The following is a 19315-nucleotide window of genomic DNA, read 5'->3' on the forward strand; positions in this document are numbered from 1 at the left end:
TCCTGAATCTGATTTCCCAGCACCACCTCCTTTCTAGCCACTAGGCAAGACTGCACAGGTCTTGGCTTTCATTCTAGGTAATTTCGCATGGCAAAAGGATACAAACTTGGGAACTGGACATATTTCATACATTAGCTATGTGACATGGGGTAAATTTCCAAGTCCTACTTTCCCCAGCTTCAAATGGGGATAATTATACCTGTCTCTTAAGATTAAATGAGTCCTCTTTCACTCAGGACCCGTCAACATGGGCCGTGTTCATATCAAAACCATTTAAAAAAGTAGCCCAGGTCATCAATGAGAAGTACTATACCTGCCTGGGAAACAACTTCCATACCAACAAGCATGTGTGCAAGGAGATCGCCATCATCCCTAGCAAGAAGCTCAGCAACAAGATCGCAGGTGTGTCACACACCTGATGAAGCGGATTCAGAGAGGCCCTGTGAGAGGCATCTCCATCAAGCTGCAGGAGGAGGAGAGAGAAAAGAGAGACAACTATTGTTCCTGAGGTCTCAGCCCTGGATCAGGAGATCTCTGAAGTAGATCCTGACACTAAGGAAATGCTGAAGCTTTTGGACTTTGGCAGTCTGTCCAAACTGCAGGTCACTCAGCCTACAGCTGGGATGAATTTCAAAATATGGAGCCATTTGAACCTTTCTGCTTCGCTGTCATATTTTCAATAAATGTGGAACAACCAAGAAAAAAATTAAATGAGTGGTTGGAAGTAAAGAGCCTAACAGAGGCAATTGTGTGCTCAATGGCTGTTAGTTTTGTATCACATGCCTTTTGTGAGATTCATGGGTGTGTTATCTCCATCTCCTGATGATGTCTGTGAGTCATATTCTACATATGGACAGAACAAGGACAGCAAGATTTGATGGCCTTACCTGATTCAGACGCATTTCATTCTTATCTAGGAATACCCTCGACCCTGTTCACTAGGTAAAGCTTTCCCAGGATTCCACAATTGTCTCATACACTACTTCTTCCTGTAGCCTCACTGCAGTAACCTGTTGGGGTCGTCAGCACCAGGTGAGTGGACAGCTCCTTCCCCAGGCCTTCCTTAACTCTTAACTCTGGAACCTACAATCTGCCATGGTTCTGGTCAAGAGATCCCTGCCTTTCTTGTTCTTCTTGTCACAACTTTTAAGCCCTTAAGTCTGGCATATCAGAAGGTACGTGATTCAAAAATAAAGCAGATTAGACAGTAGTTTTTAAAATCTACTCAGATAAATACATTTATCACTGACTTCAACTTTTTTAAAAAAAGATTTATTTATTTGGAAGTCAGAGTTACAGAGAGAGAGAGAGAGAGAGATCCATCCATCCATTGGTTTCACTCACAAAGTGGCCACACTAGCCAAGGCTGAGCCAGGCTGAAGCCAGGAACCAGGAGCTTCTTCTGGGTCTTCCATGTGGGTAGCAGGGGACCAAGCACTTGGGTCATCATCTTCTGCTTTTCTTGGGCCATTTGTAGGGAGCTAGACTAGAAGTAGGGCAACCCCAGAACAAACCAGTATTCATACGGGATGCCAGCATCACAGGTGGAGGCTTTATCTGCTACGCCACAATGCCAAGCCAACTTTTTAGGAAATATTGTTATCTCTTGAGGCTGATTCTTACATAAAGTTTATGTTTTGCCAACAGTGTAACTTTCTAAAGTTCTTTAATGAGCTCCTACTGGGTTGGAAATATCTTTCATAGTTGTGTTCTCTCTGGTTTTATTTTCCACATCTTAGAAAATGCTTACATAGCTATCACAGCCTTTCACAAATTATCAAGGGGTTAAGGGCATGTTTGGGAGAGGGGCTTGACCTTTAGCCTTATTTTGAGGATATGTAGCTTAAACAATTATCTCTCTTCTCCCTCAAAGACAGGCATGGATATGGGAAGAGGAGAATAACAACTGTCGACAGGGGAGTTGTTTTTGCTCTGATTAAGGGAACTGAGCTAACACAGACATACACTAACACATGGAGCAGAGTCTTACATTTTACCGTATAATGCCAAAATGTCAAAGCTGCAAGTTGTCTTCATCTTTTTAAATTGGGGACTTTCTTCTGTGAACCGAGTCCTGGGCTGACATCAGCGCTCTGATATTCTGCTACCTGGCAGAACAGCCCTGGTTGAGAGTTCCTGAGAGTATTCAGATGACCTAGCTTCTTTTTTAAAGATTTATTTATTTATTTGAAAGTCAGAAGTTACACAGAGAGAGAAGGAGAGGCAGAGAGGGAGAGAAAGGTCTTCCATCCGCTGATTCACTCTCCCATTGACTGCAGCTGCAGGAGCTGTGCTGATCCGGAGTCAGGAGCCAGGAGCTCCCTCTGAGTCTTCCTACATGGGTGCAGGGGCCAAGGACTTGGGCCATAGCAGAGAGCTGGATTGGAAGTGGAGCAGCCAGGACTCCAACCAGTGCCCATATGGGATGCTGGCACTGCAGGCGACAGCTTCACCTGCTACTTCACGCACCAGCTCCTCCCCATGAGTTTAATAAGCCATAGGGTAAACCCTTCTGCCTTTAGTTAGAAAATTCTCAGGCACTCAGAGCCAAGGTATGGTTCTGAAGGAGGAGCTGTCATCCCTAGGAAATGATTCCACAGTGGTAGGGACTGGTTAGACAGAGGTTCTCAATCAGAAAGTGTGGTGGCGTGTGTCAATACCAGAGACACTTTCTCAACCCCAGCTGGCTCACCTCAGTTGAGAACTGCTGTATTAGGACTATTCAATGAGCCTAAGAATGAGCTGAGAGTGGGAGGTAACTGTTTCCTCGGGGATCAATGCTAACCACTTCTGCATTATTATTACAGAGCAGCCGCTACACTCTCTACCATCTGGTAGACATGGATTTCCCAGGATGACTTCCAATTTATCTCCAGGGAACTTCCCATGCATTTTCTCTAATACAACTGGAAGGGGTTTGCACTTGTGGGTTCTCTGGCTTTTCTCCATACATGTCTGATGCTTCCTCCCTTGGGTTTTAAGTGGTCCGGGACACGTTGGCAGCTGCCTGCACACCAAACGAGGTCTGAGGTCAGATGGCCCTGGGTGTAAGAGCACATCCATCTGCAGTGTGAGTGCTGGCAGCCAAGGCAAACTGTCTAGAGGGAGAGGGGGAACAGACACTAGCATTTACAAACACTGGTCCAAATTAAATTTTGAAAAAATCATGTCGAACAACAAAAAAAGACTGTAGGCCGTATCTGGCCAGTTTACAAACTACGTTATGAATCAAACCCAGCAAAAAACAAACCCTTTCTGATTTGTGCTTGGCTTGAGAGCAGGCTCCCACACCTGGCTGTATCTGCCAAAGGAATCAGCCCCATTCGGGAAGCTGCAATTCTAAAGCACTTAATCAGTCCAGGCTGTGTTGAGTCGGCCACCTGTCAGGGTGACGCCTGTGGTAGGGTCTTTGCTTCAAGGAAGAGAGACTGAGGGAAAAGGGCTGAGACAGGGCTGGTTCTTAACTGCCACCAAACATGCTCTGGTCACCTGTTCTGAAGCATCCTACTGACATGCTGACAGACTTTAATTCCATCACTAACAATCACTCATGTCTTCCTGTTGTCCAGACTCAAAAATCAAGCCAACTCAATGCTGTTCGCATGCCAGAGAAATACCAGTTCCTTCTGATCTCATCTTCCTAATCTCCCGTGGAAGAGGATCATCTCCACTGACAAGCAGTGACATCTGCACTTGGAGTAATTTGAAGTTGGCATTGCATTTTGCTTATCTTGCCAGCATAGATTCCAAGTGGCCTGGGGGGATTTGACCATTCCTAAAGGAAGTTCAGCCTTTTCTCTCCACTACCACAAAAGTGGTTGTGAATTCACTCACCCTTTGCTTCCCATTTGAAAGACACTTAGTGTCAGTCTTTGCTGCTGAAGAGCAGAATCGATCAGCAGGTGGCAGATAATCCTTTATGCCTTGCAGCTCCTACTTCCGTCAGTCCTCTTTTTTCCCACTCTCTGGTGGGTAAGTGCCTTTCCTGAGAAAGCAAGCCTCGAGGAGGTGGGCGGTTCTGAAGCAAGAACAGTGGCAAAGACCTGCCTGATGGAGCAGCATCCAAGGCAGTCTTGTGGGAGTTCACTGTCTCTCCAAAAGCAGCTGGGCTCTGGATCCATAGATTAAAGTCACAGTTCCTTTGCTATTGGTCTATGGTGTCAAACTCTTACCCAGAGTCCGTGCTTCCTTGGAAGTACATGCTAGTTTTTACAAGGATGGGTGAGGAGGAGAAAGGTTTTTCAGAATCACCAGTGAAACATATCCAAAATATTCATGCTTGTCCATTCCACCCACCCCAACCATCTAGTCTATCGGAATTGGCAGTGGGGCAGGAGGTCAACCATATAAAGTTCAGAAAACTCCCTGGGTGATTTTAATTCACTGCCCTTTCCACTTCCACAATACCCTTGCCTCTAGTACTAATTGATAAGCACTGAACTGAGAATTACCCAAGCGTTTCTGTTGCTTTGTGACTACATGGAGTCTATAAAGTACTCACTAACACACACATGCACACACACACACACCACTTGAATGTAAATATGATAACAGGGGCAGGAGTTTAGCCTAGCAGTTAAGATGCCCATGGCCCATGTCAGTGCTTGGGTCTGATACCTGGCTCTGCTCCTGACTCCAGCTTTCTGCTAAAACAGGCCTTGGAAGGCAGTGGTAATGGCTCAGGTAACTGGGTATTGGCCACCTCTGTGAAGACCTACATTGAGTTAGCAGCTCCCAACTCCAGGCTCTGGCCCAAGCTAGGGGCAGTTACAATGAGCCAGCAGATGAGCTCTCTCTGTCTCTCTGCCTCCCATATCTATAAAAATTTTAAAAATATTTAGTGAATGGGATCAGACATATGCATAAACCACCTGAAGAAAACAGGAGTGGCTCCTATGCATAATTGAAGACATTACCAAGTCTAAAGGATGTGTCAAGTTGAGTGGATGGGTGGTGCAGAGGAACAAAAAGGTTGGCCAATCAAGAGAACATGGACAGGGCTGGCGCTGTGACATAGCCTGCAGTGGCAGCATCCCATATGGGTGCTAGTTCAAGTCCCGGCTACTCCACTTCCAATCCAGCTCTTTGCTATGGCCTGGGAAAGCAGTGGAAGATGGTCCAAGTCCTTGGGCCCCTGCACCCACGTGGGAGACCCAGAAGAGGCTCCTGGCTCCCGGCTTCAGATCAGCCCAGCTCTGGTCATGTGGCCACTTGGGGAGTGAACTAGCAGATGGACGATCTCTCTCTCTCTCTCTCTGTGCCTCTCTGTAACTCTGCTTTTCAAATAAATAAATAAATCTTTAAAAACAAGAAGATAACATGGACAAAAGAGAGTCACTGAAGCAAGGGTTGATAGTGCCCATCCCTGAGGGCCCCTGAGCATCACAGACTGTTGGCAAAGCCATCACTGTCAAGAAGGGTGAGTTAGGTCAGCCTATGCTGATGTCAGTAAGCATCCACCAACCTGCTATCCCTGGTGCCCAGTCTGTGCTCCTTCAAGTAACCTTCTGACCTGCTCTGTTATAGAGAGAAAATTGTTAGTCTACATTTCTAGTTCCTGAGATAATGGTCATTCATAACAAATAGCTTTTGATTGATCATGATTTAGTATCCCATGAAGACTTATTCCAAACCCCTTCCTGCTGTGATCCAAACCGGTTCTTCAACTTCATCTTAAACCACCAAAGGGATAGCATATGACTTCCTTTTCAAAAGATCTATTCATGTGTTTTTAAGCAAAAATTCAGTGGCATGTATTATATTCACAATGTTGTACAATCACTGCTTCTATCTTCAAAAGAATTCACACCACCCAAAAAGGAACCCTCTACCCATTAAGTAGTTGGTCCCTCTCTTCTCCTCTTCATTCTTTCTATGAATTTTTTATTCTGAATATTTTTTATAAATAGAATCACACAGTGTACAACCTTTTATTCAAGTTCCATCCACATTGTTGTGTGTGTCAGTAATTCATTCTTTTTATGGCTGAATGACATTGTTGGTACATACTATAGCTTGCTTATCCGTGTTGACGGACTTTTGGGCTGTTTCCCACTTTTTGGCCATGGTAATAGTGCTGTTGCGGATATGTATGTACATGTACTTGTCTAAATGCCAGTTCTCGATTCTTTAAGGGCCACATTACAATTCTATGTTTAACTTTTTGGGGAACCTCCAAACTGTTCTGCAGTGGTTGAACCATTTTACATTCCCATCAGCAATATAAAAGGGCTCCAGTCTCCCCACATCTCTGTCACCACTTATTATTATCTGCACTTCTTCAATGTTTATTTATTTATTTTCATCAACCTGAAAGGCAGTATCTCAGAGAGAGATTGAGAAAGAGACAAGAACAGAGAGAGAGCTTCCATTTTCTGGTTCATTCCCTGTGGCAGCCATGGCTAGGCCAGACCAACGTCAGGAGCTCAGAACTGCATCTGGGTCTCCCACATGGGTGGTAGGGACCCAAGTAATTAAGCCATTGTCTGCTGCCTCCCAAGATACATTAACAAGGACCTGGACTTGAAGCAAAGAACCAGGACTTGAACCAGACATTCCAGTGTGGGCACAGACATCCTGAGCAGCAGCTTAACCTGTATGCCAACACCCACCCCTGTATGTTTTTTAAATTATATCTATTTTAGGGTGGGCGTTTACCCTAATGGTTAAAATGATGATTAAACATCTGAGTCCCGTTATCAGAGTGCCTAGGTTTGATGTCCAGCTCTAGCTCCTACTCCAGCTTCCTGCTAAAGCAGACCATGGCGGGCAGTGATGATGGCTCAAGTGACTGGATTCCTGCCACCCACATGGGAGATCTGGATGGAGTTCCTGGCTCCTGGCTTTGGCCCAGCCCATTCCTCAGTATTGTGGGCATTTGAGGAATGAACCAGCAGATGGGAACTGCCTCTTGCTCTGTTTCTCAAGTAAATAACTAAATAAATATTTCAAATTGTAGCTATATTAATATCTATGTGGTTGGGCATCTTTTTGTGTGCTTCTTGGCCATTTATACATCTTCTTTAGAGAAATTTCTTTTCAAGTTCTTTGCCCATTTTTCCCTCTTCTTTTTAATATTTATTTATTTATTTGAAAGGCAGAGCTAGAGAGAGAGAGAGAGAGATCTTCCATCTGCTGATTTACTCCTCAAATATCTGCAACAGCTAGAGCTGGGTCCGTCCAAAGTCAGGAGCCAGGAACTTCTTCCAGATCTCCCATATAGGTGAGGGGCCCAAGACCTGGGAGAAACTCTTGGCTCCCAGTTTTGGATCAGCACAGCTCCAGCCATTGCTGCCATTTGGGGAGTGAATCAGCAGATGGAAGATGCCTCTCTCTCTGTAACTCAGCCTTTAAAATAAATAAATAAATAAATAAATAAATAAATAAATAAATAAATATTTTTTAAAAAAATATATAGGATGCATAATTCTTGTCAAAAATCAGCTGGCCATAAGCGTATAGGTATATTTCCATCCTCTCAATTCCCTTCCATTGGTCTGTATATCTAATCTTATGCCAGTACTCCACTGGTTTTTCATTAAAGATTTATTTTATTTATTTGAAAGGCAGAGTTAGAGAGAGGGAGAGAGAGAGAGAGAGATCTTCCATTTGCTGGCTCACTCCCCAAATGACCACAATGGCTGAGACTGGACCAGGCCAAAGCCAAGGAACATTGTGTTTACAATAATTTGTAGTTCTATATTCATTTGTTTACTTCTTTATTAACTGCTGTGCCCCCTAGTAGACTTTAACTCCATGAAGTCAAGGACTAGATCTGTTTTATTCACTGTTGTATCTCTGACACCTAAAACAATGCTTGGCACATAGTAAACTATCATTAAGAATTTTTAAATAAATAAATGAAAATGCAAAGTGAGGTCCAGCTGATCTTTCCTATATACCAAACTTATAACACTACTTTCAGACTCACATTCTTCTACCCTACTTATTAGTGCATTTTTAGCACTTCTTTTTTGTAGGAAGTGAGGTTCTTGTTTTCAAACTTTGATAACGAAATCCCTGTCATCCCACCTCCTCACCCTCACTTTACATTTCCATCCATGCGATTTCTGGAACATACTATAACTTAACAAATGCCAAGAAAAAGAGGAAAAGAGGAACCTAAGTACTTTTCAATAGCAAGATCTAATATTAATTGAGTGTTTTGTTTTGTTTTTGACAGGCAGAGTGGACAGTGAGTCAGAGAGAGAGAGAGAGAAAGGTCTTCCTTTGCTGTTGGTTCACCCTCCAATGGCCGGCGCGCTGTGGCCGGCGCACCGCGCTGATCTGAAGCTAGGAGCCAGGTGCTTCTCCTGGTCTCCCATGTGGGTGCAGGGCCCAAGAACTTGGGCCATCCTTCACTGCACTCCCAGGCCACAGCAGAGACCTGGCCTGGAAGAGGGGCAACCGGGACAGAATCCGGCGCCCCAACCGGGACTAGAACCCGGGGTGCCGGCGCCACAGGCGGAGGATTAGCCTATTGAGGTGCAGCGCAGGCCAATTAAGTGTTAACTATGTACCATGCCCCAAATACAGTGATCCATTATTAACTCATCTAATGCTCATGACAAAAATGTATCAGCATAAAGCCTGAAGCATCATTTTATTTTTTTCACTATTAGGATCACACGCTTTAAAAATATGAGTTTATCTGTATAGTCAAGAGTAACATTTAAAATGAGTACATTAATTTATCTAAGTGAATATATATCAATGTCATTTGTTTTAAAAGGGCACTGGCTGTGTTAGCATAAACAAGGTCTTGGAGAATACTGCAATTGACAAGTGATTACTGTCAAGTTTAAAAGTCCATCAGGCAATAAACGTTTACTGAGCCCTAAAATAGACAAATTGGTGGTGGTGAAACACATAATGGAGGATAAGGGCCTAGCTGGCCAGAGTTGAAGGTTTTCTGGGATAGACAACCAAAAAACAAAGAATAAAAGGAAAAAGGAAGGAAGAAGGAAGAGAAGAAAGGAGGGAGCAAAGAAGGACACTAACTATACTTCAACCAAGAGACTTGCATTTTTCTGCTTACTGGCAAATCACATGCTCAAATATCTATGGAGAAGGGGAATGATATGAGCATAAAACTACACCTGGTTTGAAAATTACCTAGCCTATCCCCATGTCCCTGAAAAATCTAGAACATCTTTCAAGTAGCCCTGCCAATCAGTTACAGTTGGTTCACGAATCAAAGTCTATTGACCATTCCTGACCCCTGTTGACCACTCTTCACTCCTTGCTCTTTTGAACTTGCTTCCCCAAGTTTAAACGATAATGAAAAGGCAATGATTAATTCTCAGGGTCAATACGTCTGCAGAGGTTTGGGGAGAGCTGGTTTTGGAATGGAGAAACATCATCAGATTTACCCTGGAAAACTACCCACTGCTGGTCTCTCTCCTCAGCCCTCATCATTGACTTCACAGGAGGCACAGACAGGAAGAGAACCATTCTGGCTGAGGAAAGAGGCGAGAGCCTCAGCTCTATCTGTGCACTTACCTTTTATTATCTCCCAATAGGGCCCAGGGAACTCATATGGCATTCTTGGGAGCAAAGCTGAACATCTCTTCTTTTACAGGCAGTCCTAGATGCCTGCATTCCACATTCAGTTACCTGGGTTAGATTCCCAGCCCTAGTTCCTGACTCCAGCTTCCTACCAACGCAAATCCTAAGGCAGGGGTGGTGGCTCAAGTAACTGGGTTCTTGCGACTCACACGAGAGCCCTGAATTGAACTCCTGGCTCCAGGCGTCATCCCATCCATTGCAGACGTTTGGGGAGAAAACCAACAGATGGGACCTCTCTCTGTCTTTCTGTGTCTAAATGTGTGTCTCTATGTCAACACTTAATAAAAAAAATTTAACAAGATATTTTACAAATTTTTTTTAAATTTAAAAGATTTTATTTATTTATTTGAAAGGCAGAGTTACAGACAGAGAGAAGAGACAGAGAGAGGTTCTCCATCTTCTGGTTCATTCCCCAAATGGCCCAACAGCCAGAGCTCTGCTGATCGCAAGCCAGGAGCCAGGAGCTTCTTCCGGGTCTCCCACACGGGTAGAGGGGCCCAAGAACTTGGGCCATCTTCTACTGCTATCCCAGGCCACAGCAGAGAGCTGGAATGGAGAATGGAGCAACTAGGACTCAAACTGGTAGCCATATGGGATACTGGCACTACAGGCAGTGGCCCCACCTTCTATACCACGGCACCAGCCCCTAAAAAATCTTTTACAAAAATCACTCTAAGGCTATGTATTATTCCAGGATGGTATTATTCATAATTTGTAAAACCAATCCCCCATTGCTAGACAATTGTTCTAACTTTTCATTTTTAATAAACTCCTAATTCCACTTTTCTATAAACTTTTTAAAAATTTATTTTAAAGCAGAATAACAGAGAGATGTTCCATCTACAAGTTGATTCCCCAAATGCCTCCAACCACCAGAGTTGGGCCAGGCCAAAGCCAGGATCTTAGAACTCCATCCAGGTCTCCCAAATGCAGAAACCTAAGTTCTTGAGCCATCATCGGCTGCCTTCCAGGTGCATTAGCAGGAAGCTGGTTGGGAAATAGAGGCAGGACTGGATCCCAGACACTCAGATATGGGGATGCAGGCCTCCCTCATGGTGACTTAGCCCACTGGGCCACAGTGCCTGCCCCTAACTCCCAAGTGACAGAGAGGGAGAGACAGAGAGAGACAGAGGGAGAGAGTTCTCCCATCTCTTGCTTTACTTTCCAAAATGCTGTAACAGCCAGGTCTGGGGCTAGGTCAAAGTCAGGAGCCAGAAACTTCATCTTGGTCTCTCACATGGGTAGCAGGGCCACCTTCTGCTGCCTTCTGGGAAGCTGAATTGGAAGCAGAATAGCTGGGACTCCAACCAACACTTTGATATGTGATGCCAGCATTGCAAGAAGCAGCTTAATCCGCTGTGCCACATCACCAGCCTCAACTTCTCACTTTATAAAGAATTATATGATGCAAATTCATCTTCATAACTATGTTTTATTATGACATGGCATTTTGGGAGTCAAGGGGTTATTTGAATGCTCTTAAGACATATTGACAAACCACTCTCCAAAATGACTACAGAATTTATACTCCTGGGAGCAATATTCATGTATGATCCCACTTCCTTGTGAAATAATCAACAGTAGCTTTTAGCATTATTTTTAATTTGGCCAATCTGACATGGCAAAAAAATGGAATCCAAGTGTCACTTATATTTGCATTTCTTTGATTATTCCTATGATTGAACTTTTGGGTGGAATTTTATTGGCTATTTAAATACCTTTGTATTTTTGAGGCATTTTTTTCTATTTGGATATTGTTGGCTTTTTTTTGGAAATGTTCTTCAAAAATTAAGGCTAGTAATGCCTTGTCACATAGTTACAAATATTTTTAGTGTAAATTTATCTTTTAACTTTTATCATATATTCTTTCAAATTTATGCATTAAAGTTAGAAAATTTTTGCCTTTTTGTACTATGTTTAGAAATGTCTTCCCTACCCCAAATATTTTCTTTTATTAGTAATTCTTCTGTGGTTTGAGTGCTTAGTACTTAGGGATATTGTTAAGAATAAAGTTAAGGTACAAAAGTTTTAGTTAGGAGTTAGCTTTTTTTAAAAAAGATGTATTTATTTATTTATTTGAAAGGCAGAGTTACAGAGAGGCAGAGGCAGAGAGAGAAAGGTCTTCCATCCACTGGTTCACTCCCCAAATGGCTCCAATGGGCAGGGCTGGGCTGATCCAAACCCAGGAGCCAGGAGCTCCTTCCAGGTTTCCCACATGGGTGCAGGGGCCCAAGCACTTATGCCATCTTCCATTGCTTTCCCAGGCCATAGCAGAGAGCTGGATCAGAAGTGGAGCAGCCGGGACTCATCTGGTACCCATATGGGATGCTGGCACTGCAGGTGGCAGTTTTACCCTCTGCGCCATAGCACCAGCCCCAATGCAGAGTACTTTTATAAGCTTAGAGAAAGGTGTACTGGAATTACTGGATATATTCATTGCCATGAGGGGTGCCGTGTGTGTGTGTGTGTGTGTGTGCACATGCGCATATAGAGATTGAAAGAGACACAGAGATATTTTTCTATTTGGCCATTTACCCATTCATTTTCTAAAAAGATTTATTTATTTGATAGAGTTACAGAGAGGGAGAGAGAGGGAGAGAGAGAAAGAAAAAGAGAGATCTTCCTTCTGCTGGTTCACCCCCGAGATGGCAGGCCAGGAGCCTGGAACACCATCAGGGACTCCTAAGTGGGTAACAAGGGCCCAAGCACTTCCTTAATGTGCGGCTTTCCCAGGCACGTTAGCAGGGAGCCGGATCCTAAGTGGGGCAGCTGGGACTCGCAGGACGCTAGTGACAGCTTCACAGGTGATGGCTTACCCTGCTGCTCTACAACGCCTGTCCTCATTTGGTCATTCAGAAATATTTTACCAGGGTCATTCATTCATTCGCATGCCAGGCACAGTGTTTTGTTCTGCAAATACAGATGCTCAAGAAACCATCAGTATGGGACAGAGACAAATCAAACAGTGACTCTGGCGCCCAACGATCCGGGAGCACCTAGTGGAACCATCTCAAAGAGGAAGGGACGGGAGAGCTGAGTGTTGAAGGTGTGTGAAAGGGTGTGAAAAAGCACAGCCCACGCAATGTGGCTGGGGCGGGGCCGAGGGCGGGGCGGAGCCAGAAGACACCGATCCCTCAAACCGCCGCAGGACGCTTGAACAGGGCAGCTCCCCCGCGAGCTCCGCTGCTGTGCCTGCTTCTCCCTGAAGCTTCCCAGTGCCCTCTGTTCCACGCAGGCTGGGTCAGTCCAGATTACGGAGGAAGCATCCTCTGATAGTTTCTGACGTTTCTTGCTGACTTGTTGTTAATTTCCACTCCTGTTTCTTGCAGGCAGTTTCTAAATACATTGACTCCCCAAGGCATTTCTCTAGAGACAGAGTGAACACACCAAGAACCCAGCCCTTCTGGGGTTTAAAGTTTTTGTAGAGGGAGACAGATAATTATGAAAAATAAGCAAGGAAATAAGCAGCTTGCTAGATGGCTTGAAAGGACGTTTTGGAGAAAAATAAATTGGGGTCAGACAGGTAAGTAGGTCCCTCGTGGTGCTTGCTATGTTGGATTGCCTGTGCTTCCACCTCCCCTACTAGACTGAGAGCTTTTTGAGGGCATAGATTTGGTTTTATTAATCCCTATAGTCTACTGGTCCAGTGTCAGGAAGAGAAAATGTGTTTAATAAAAGTGGAGGAGGAGTAGAGGTTAAACGGAATGAGGCGGTCTTGTCCTATAACCCAGTCACTGTCACAGATTAAAAGTATGACCGTTCTCTGTGCTGGTTTCCTCATCTTAAAAATGACAACGACAGCACCTGACTCCTAGGGTTGCTGGAAGGATTAAATGGGACAATATATGAAGGCACTCTAAAATCCCCCTCAATGATAACTGTTACGTTAAATAGACAACTCTTCTAATGACATGGACCTTAGAGCAATGAGAATAGGCGTTGTCAGTTGAAAATGTTCCTCGTTGGCCGGCGCCGCGGCTCACTAGGCTAATCCTCCGCCTTGCGGCGCCAGCACACCAGGTTCTAGTCCCGGTCGGGGCACCGGATTCTGTCCCGGTTGCCCCTCTTCCAGGCCAGCTCTCTGCTGTGGTCCGGTAAGGCAGTGGAGGATGGCCCAAGTGCTTGGGCCCTGCACCCCATGGGAGACCAGAAGCACCTGGCTCCTGCCATCGGATCAGCGCAGTGTGCAGGCCGCAGCGGCCATTGGAGGGTGAACCAACGGCAAAAAGAAGACTTTTGTCTCTGTCTCTCTCTCTCACTGTCCACTCTGCCTGTCAAAAAGAAAAAAAAAATAATAAAAAAAAATTAAAAAAAAGAAAATGTTCCTCGTGCTAGGTCTTCAGACAATCGTCTGTTGAATTTGCACCAGCACATCATGTAGCCCAAATCCAGTCCGAGATAGTCACGGAGGACGTGGAGAGCTGAGCGTCTGACGTTAACCCCTGGCTGTCCTTTTGTTGCCCTCAGACCCTACTCTGCATCTAAAATCTGGTCAGAACTGAGCTTCTCTGCCTTGATAGGAGATTTGGGAACATGACATTAAAAATAGGATTGTCCAGATGTGTTTGCGCTGACAGTATTTAGCCTACAGGCTATGTATGTTTCCGTCCTGGGTTCTTAGTGAGGGATTGCTTAAAGCAATGGCATGTGTCTAGAAGCTTCTCAAACTGTCAACAAAGTAAAAGACTCGCTTCTTAAATCTGCAAAACACTCTCCTATCCATTATCATTGGATCTGCAAGCAAACGCCCCCAGAGACCTGGAGATGCAAGGCCGGGCGGCCTTTTCTGCTCAGTGGCTGTGAAAACGGAGCCTTATGAAGTCAAGTGTCGGCCACATTGCTGAGCTTCTCACTTATGGGTCTATCTCAGGCTTCCCACAAACCCTGGGTTCCCCTAGAACACCCAGCAAGTTGATGTGGGCTTTCTGTCTTCAAACTTACCCATCACTGTATTCCTTCAACTTGTCCAAAACTTGCCCAGGTTTAGAGCCATAAAATTCATAACAATGATTTTTTTTCTCCTGTTCAGATGATGCTGGTTTCAACCCACCAGAGCAGCACACACCCACCACACCCAGTGCCCTGCAGTTCTCTGTCAACACTGCAACCAACACTGCCTGGTTGTAGGTCGGAGGCTGGGATTCTGAAGTGACTCCAAACAGGTGGATGGCACCCTAAGAAATAATGGCTGTAGAGGATCAGTTAATATGGCACAGGTTTGGGCACACCCCTCTGGGAGCTACAAAGGGACTTCAAAAATTCATGAAAAAAATTAAATTAAAATAGAAGTTTTATTAATTAATAGGCCTTATTAATTAAGTTTAATATCTATATACTTTTATTATATAAAATTAAAAGCTCAGTTATTGTGACAAAAATTATATCCATGCACAGTTTTTCATAAAATGCATATTCAATGAGCTTTCTCAGTAACCTCATATACTCTGCCAGTAACTTTAAAAATTGGTAATGTATGGTAATATGAAGACAAATTTGCTAATTTATACTAAGTAAGGGAATGAATAATCACCATTATAAAACAACAGTATAGGGACATTTTCATACCAAAAAGGTAGCAGAAATCAAATTTCAGAATCAGGGATGGTACTTTTAGCTTTTTTTTAAAGATGTATTTATTTATTTGAAAGACAGAGTTAGAGAGGCAGAGGCAGAGGCAGAGAGAGAGAGAGAGAGAGAGGTCTTCCATCTGCTGGTTCACTCCCCAGAAAGCTGCAACAGCCAGAGCTGCACCAATCCAAAGCCAGGAGCCAGAAGCTTCTTCCAGGCCTCCCACGTGGGTTCAGGGTCCCAGTGACTTGGGCCATCTTCCACTACTTTCCCAGGCCATAGCAGAGAGCTGGATCAGAAGTGGAGCAGCCGAGACTTGAACTGGTGACCATATGGGATGCCGGCACTTCAGGCTGCTGCTTTACCTGCTACACCACAGCCCCACGTTTAGCTTTATAAAGAACACACAAGTCATTTTTCTTGTTCTACTGAGGTCTGTGTAAAATCCTTCGTCAGACACTTGCTCTGGGGCTGGCATTTGGAATCACTGCTGTGGGAGTTATGACATCATTTTTTACACTCTCCGGCCTCGTATTTTTGACCCCTGCAGTGTTCAGAGCTGGAGACTTCCAGGCCTAAGAAGACATGTGTACAGACTAACAATAAAGGTTCTCTGAACATGAGAATTGGAGCCAAGACTTGTGAATCATTCTTTCTGGATGTACTATTAAAAGCAGTGAACGTGATATCATTAGGTATCATTTGCAACAGTGGACTTGTTTTTGTAGGAGTTGGGACAACATGTTAATCCCAGGAAGGCTTAGCCTGGGAATCATTATGACATTTATAGTCAGCAGAAGGAAGTACCTGATTCTATGTCACAAGTTACTGCACCAATGAAGAAGCTGTCATTCTGAAATGATACCTTGATCTTCACATGGGAATTATATCCATTTTTTAAGAAAGTCTATCATGAGGTAGGTGTCTGGCCTAGTAGTGAAGACACCTGTTAAGATGCCCACATCTCGCATCAGAGTGTCAGAGTTCAAAATCCGGCTCCAGTGCCAGACCCCACCATCTTCTAATGCAGATGTGATGGTTCAAGTGATTGGGTCCCTGCCACCCACATGGCAGAACTGGATTGAGTTCCCAATTCCTACCTTTGGCCTGGCACAGTCTTAGTTGTGTGGGCATTGGTGACTAACTGAAAGATGAGCTCACTCTCTCTCTCCCCCTCTAAAATAATGTTTTAAGAATAAATAAATAAATTTAAAACCAAATAAAACACTGTATGGTGAACATTTGGGTAGATGTCATAAATATCATTATAAAGCCAAGAGCATACAAGAGTACTGCAAAATGTTCATGAAAAGTATGCTTAAAATAACCTTATATTCCTAAGATAAGGCAAGGAATGGAGAGAGGTAATAATATTTTTTGAGTGTGCACCATGTGTCAGACACATGCAAGCAAACTCAACACCATATACAATAACCTTAAAAAATAAAGTAGTAATTCTTATTTTATGAGGGAAGAAATTGAGGTAGAAGATAGAGAACTTGAACAATGTCACATATATGGAAAGTGGCAGAGTTTAAGTTTATTTGACTGCAAAACCTGTTCTCTATGTAATATCATTGGAGAAAATAGAACCAAGACCTAGAGTCCCACATCCCATAAGGGCGCCGGTTTGAGTCCTGGCTACTCCACTTCCAATCCAGCTTCCTGCTTAAGTTCTGGGAAAGCAATGGAAGATGGCTCAAGCCCTTGGGCCACTTCACCAACAGGGAAGACCTGGAAGAAACTCCTGGCTCCTGGCTTTGGCCTGGTCCAGCTCTGGCTATTGCAGCCATTTGGGGAGTGAACCAGCAAATGGAAGACCTCTCTCTCTCTCTCTCTCTCTACCTCTCTCTAAATATATAACTCTTTCAAATAAACAAAGAAGTCTTAAAAAAAAAAAAACGGACCTGGAGTCCCAACATCATTTTTTTTATTATTACTATTATTATTTTTTTGACAGGCAGAGTGGATAGTGAGAGAGAGAGACACACAGAGAGAAAGGTCTTCCTTTTTGCCGCTGGTTCACCCTCCAATGGCCGCTACAGCCGGTGCATCTCGCTGATCTGAAGCCAGGAGCCAGGTGCTTCTCCTGGTCTCCCATGCGGGTGCAGGGCCCAAGCACTTGGGCCATCCTCCACTGCCTTCCCGGGCCATAGCAGAGAGCTGGCCTGGAAGAGGGGCAACCGGGATAGAATCTGGCGCCCAGACCAGGACTAGAACCCGGTGTGCTGGTGCCGCAAGGTGGAGGATTAGCCTGTTAAGCCACGGCACTGGCCCCAACATCTTTTAACAGTGAAATGTGAATGATTGGAAATGTGAAATATTTTCAGGTTAAAACAAGAGGGAACCTTCTTGAATTTAGTAAAGATCGTCTGAAAAACTTAGCAAAAAGATCACACTTCATACTGAAAGACTGATAGAGGACTGTTCTTTAAGACTGGGCTCAAGACAAGGAAATTTTGCTTTGATCACTTCTATCCAGCGGTTCATTGAAGATTCTAGCCAGTGTAATAAGTCAAGAAAAACAAGTAAAAGCTCTAAATATTAGAAAGGAAAAGTGAAATATTGTATTTTCAGATAAATAAGATTCAAGCATCCTTAAAATTCAAGAAAAAAATTACTAGAAATAATGAAGTTAGCACAGCTGCAAAACACAAGGTCAGTGTCTTTAAAAATCCAATGTATTACTATGTATCATCAACAAATCATTGGAATGTGAAGTTTTAAAACCAGTATCAAGGATGGACACTCAGTAATTAAGACACTGGTTAGTATGCCTGTGTCCCATGCGGGGGGCCTGGGTTTGATGCCCACCTCTGTCTCCTGACTCCAGCTTCCTGCTAATGCAGACTTCGGGATGTTACAATGGTGGTTCAAGAAATTGGGCTCCTGCCACCCACGTGGGATACCTGGATTAAGTTTGTGGCTCCTGCCTTCAGCCCCAGATACAGGCATTTGGGGAGTGAACCAGTATTTGGGAAGTCTTTCTCCCTCCTCCCCTTTCCATTTATCTTTGTCTGTGTTTCTCTGCCTCTCAGAAAAATTTAAGCACACACAGACAAATATGTAAGCAGAAAATCCTACGACCTTGGAGTAGGCAAACATTTCTTAAGATATAAAAGCACCAACCATAATAGGAATAATTGATAAATTGCATTTTTTTCAAAATTGAGAACTATTGCTCTTCTTACTTTTAAGATTTATTTTACTTAATTGAAAGGCAGAGTTGCAAAGAGAGAGAGGGAGAGAAAGAGAAAGGGAGAGAGAGAGAGATCTTCCATCTGGTGGTTCATCTCCCAAATGGCTGCAATGGCACTCACATGGGTGCCGGTCCCACAGGCTGAGGTTCAACCCTCTGTGCCACAGTGCAGCTTCACTCATGATCGTCAGGAGCTGGAAATATCCCAGTGTCCACCAACTGGTGGATAAGCAAGCACTTTCATCTATACGACAGAACACCACCCGGCAACTAAAGAAAAGATCTACAGATATATCCAATAACAATGATGAATCTCAAAGATATTTTGAGTTAAAGAAGCCTTCCATGAAATTCTAGAATAGGCAAAACTTACCCGTGGTGATGAGAAGCAAGTAAGTGGTTCCCTGGGACCAAGGGTGGGAGGCACTGACTGGCAGGGAAGAGGGGAGAAACACTTGCCTTCTTGACTGGGGTGGTGACCATGGGTATACATCTGTCAAAACCCATGGAACTGCAAGTGTTTATTGGGTGTAATTTTAGCTCCACGATGTTAACTTTAAACATAACATTTTGGATTTAAATTGTTTCTAAGTTCCTCGTTGTGTCCTTGTACTAGCCACTGAGTAGAAAGTCTCAGTTTGCTGTGAGTGCTCTTTGTGTGCAAGTGATGGCCTAGACAGGTAAATAGAAGTGAAATATATGATTAAGTAGAAGGCCCATGGCTTTGATGTTTATTGCTAGTGTACGGTACTGCTTAAAATCTGAATGTACCAACAGGAACAGGTGTTGAAGGCAGAAGACAGGGTAAAATCAGAAGGGCAGCCTGTAACAACAGAAGAGGCCCTGGGAGTCTCATTCCCAGGAAAGGCACTGGATGCTCCCCTCTTGTCAATCTCAGAAGACATGGGAAAGGGCAAGACTGAAGGCGTGAGAAAGCCAAGGCGGTCACACTCTGGCAGTCAGTTCAGAGGCCACAGGAAG

The 19315-nt window shown here is 44.0% G+C and overlaps 1 pseudogene; it reads left to right on the top strand.

Annotated features, from left to right (window-relative positions):
• The first annotated feature begins 247 nt into the window (after positions 1-247).
• Positions 248-683, top strand: LOC133746850 (small ribosomal subunit protein eS17-like; annotated as a pseudogene).
• The last annotated feature ends 18632 nt before the right edge of the window (positions 684-19315 follow it).

The sequence above is a fragment of the Lepus europaeus genome, chromosome 18 (genome assembly GCF_033115175.1).
Source record: "Lepus europaeus isolate LE1 chromosome 18, mLepTim1.pri, whole genome shotgun sequence".
Classification (NCBI taxonomy): Eukaryota; Metazoa; Chordata; class Mammalia; order Lagomorpha; family Leporidae; genus Lepus; species Lepus europaeus.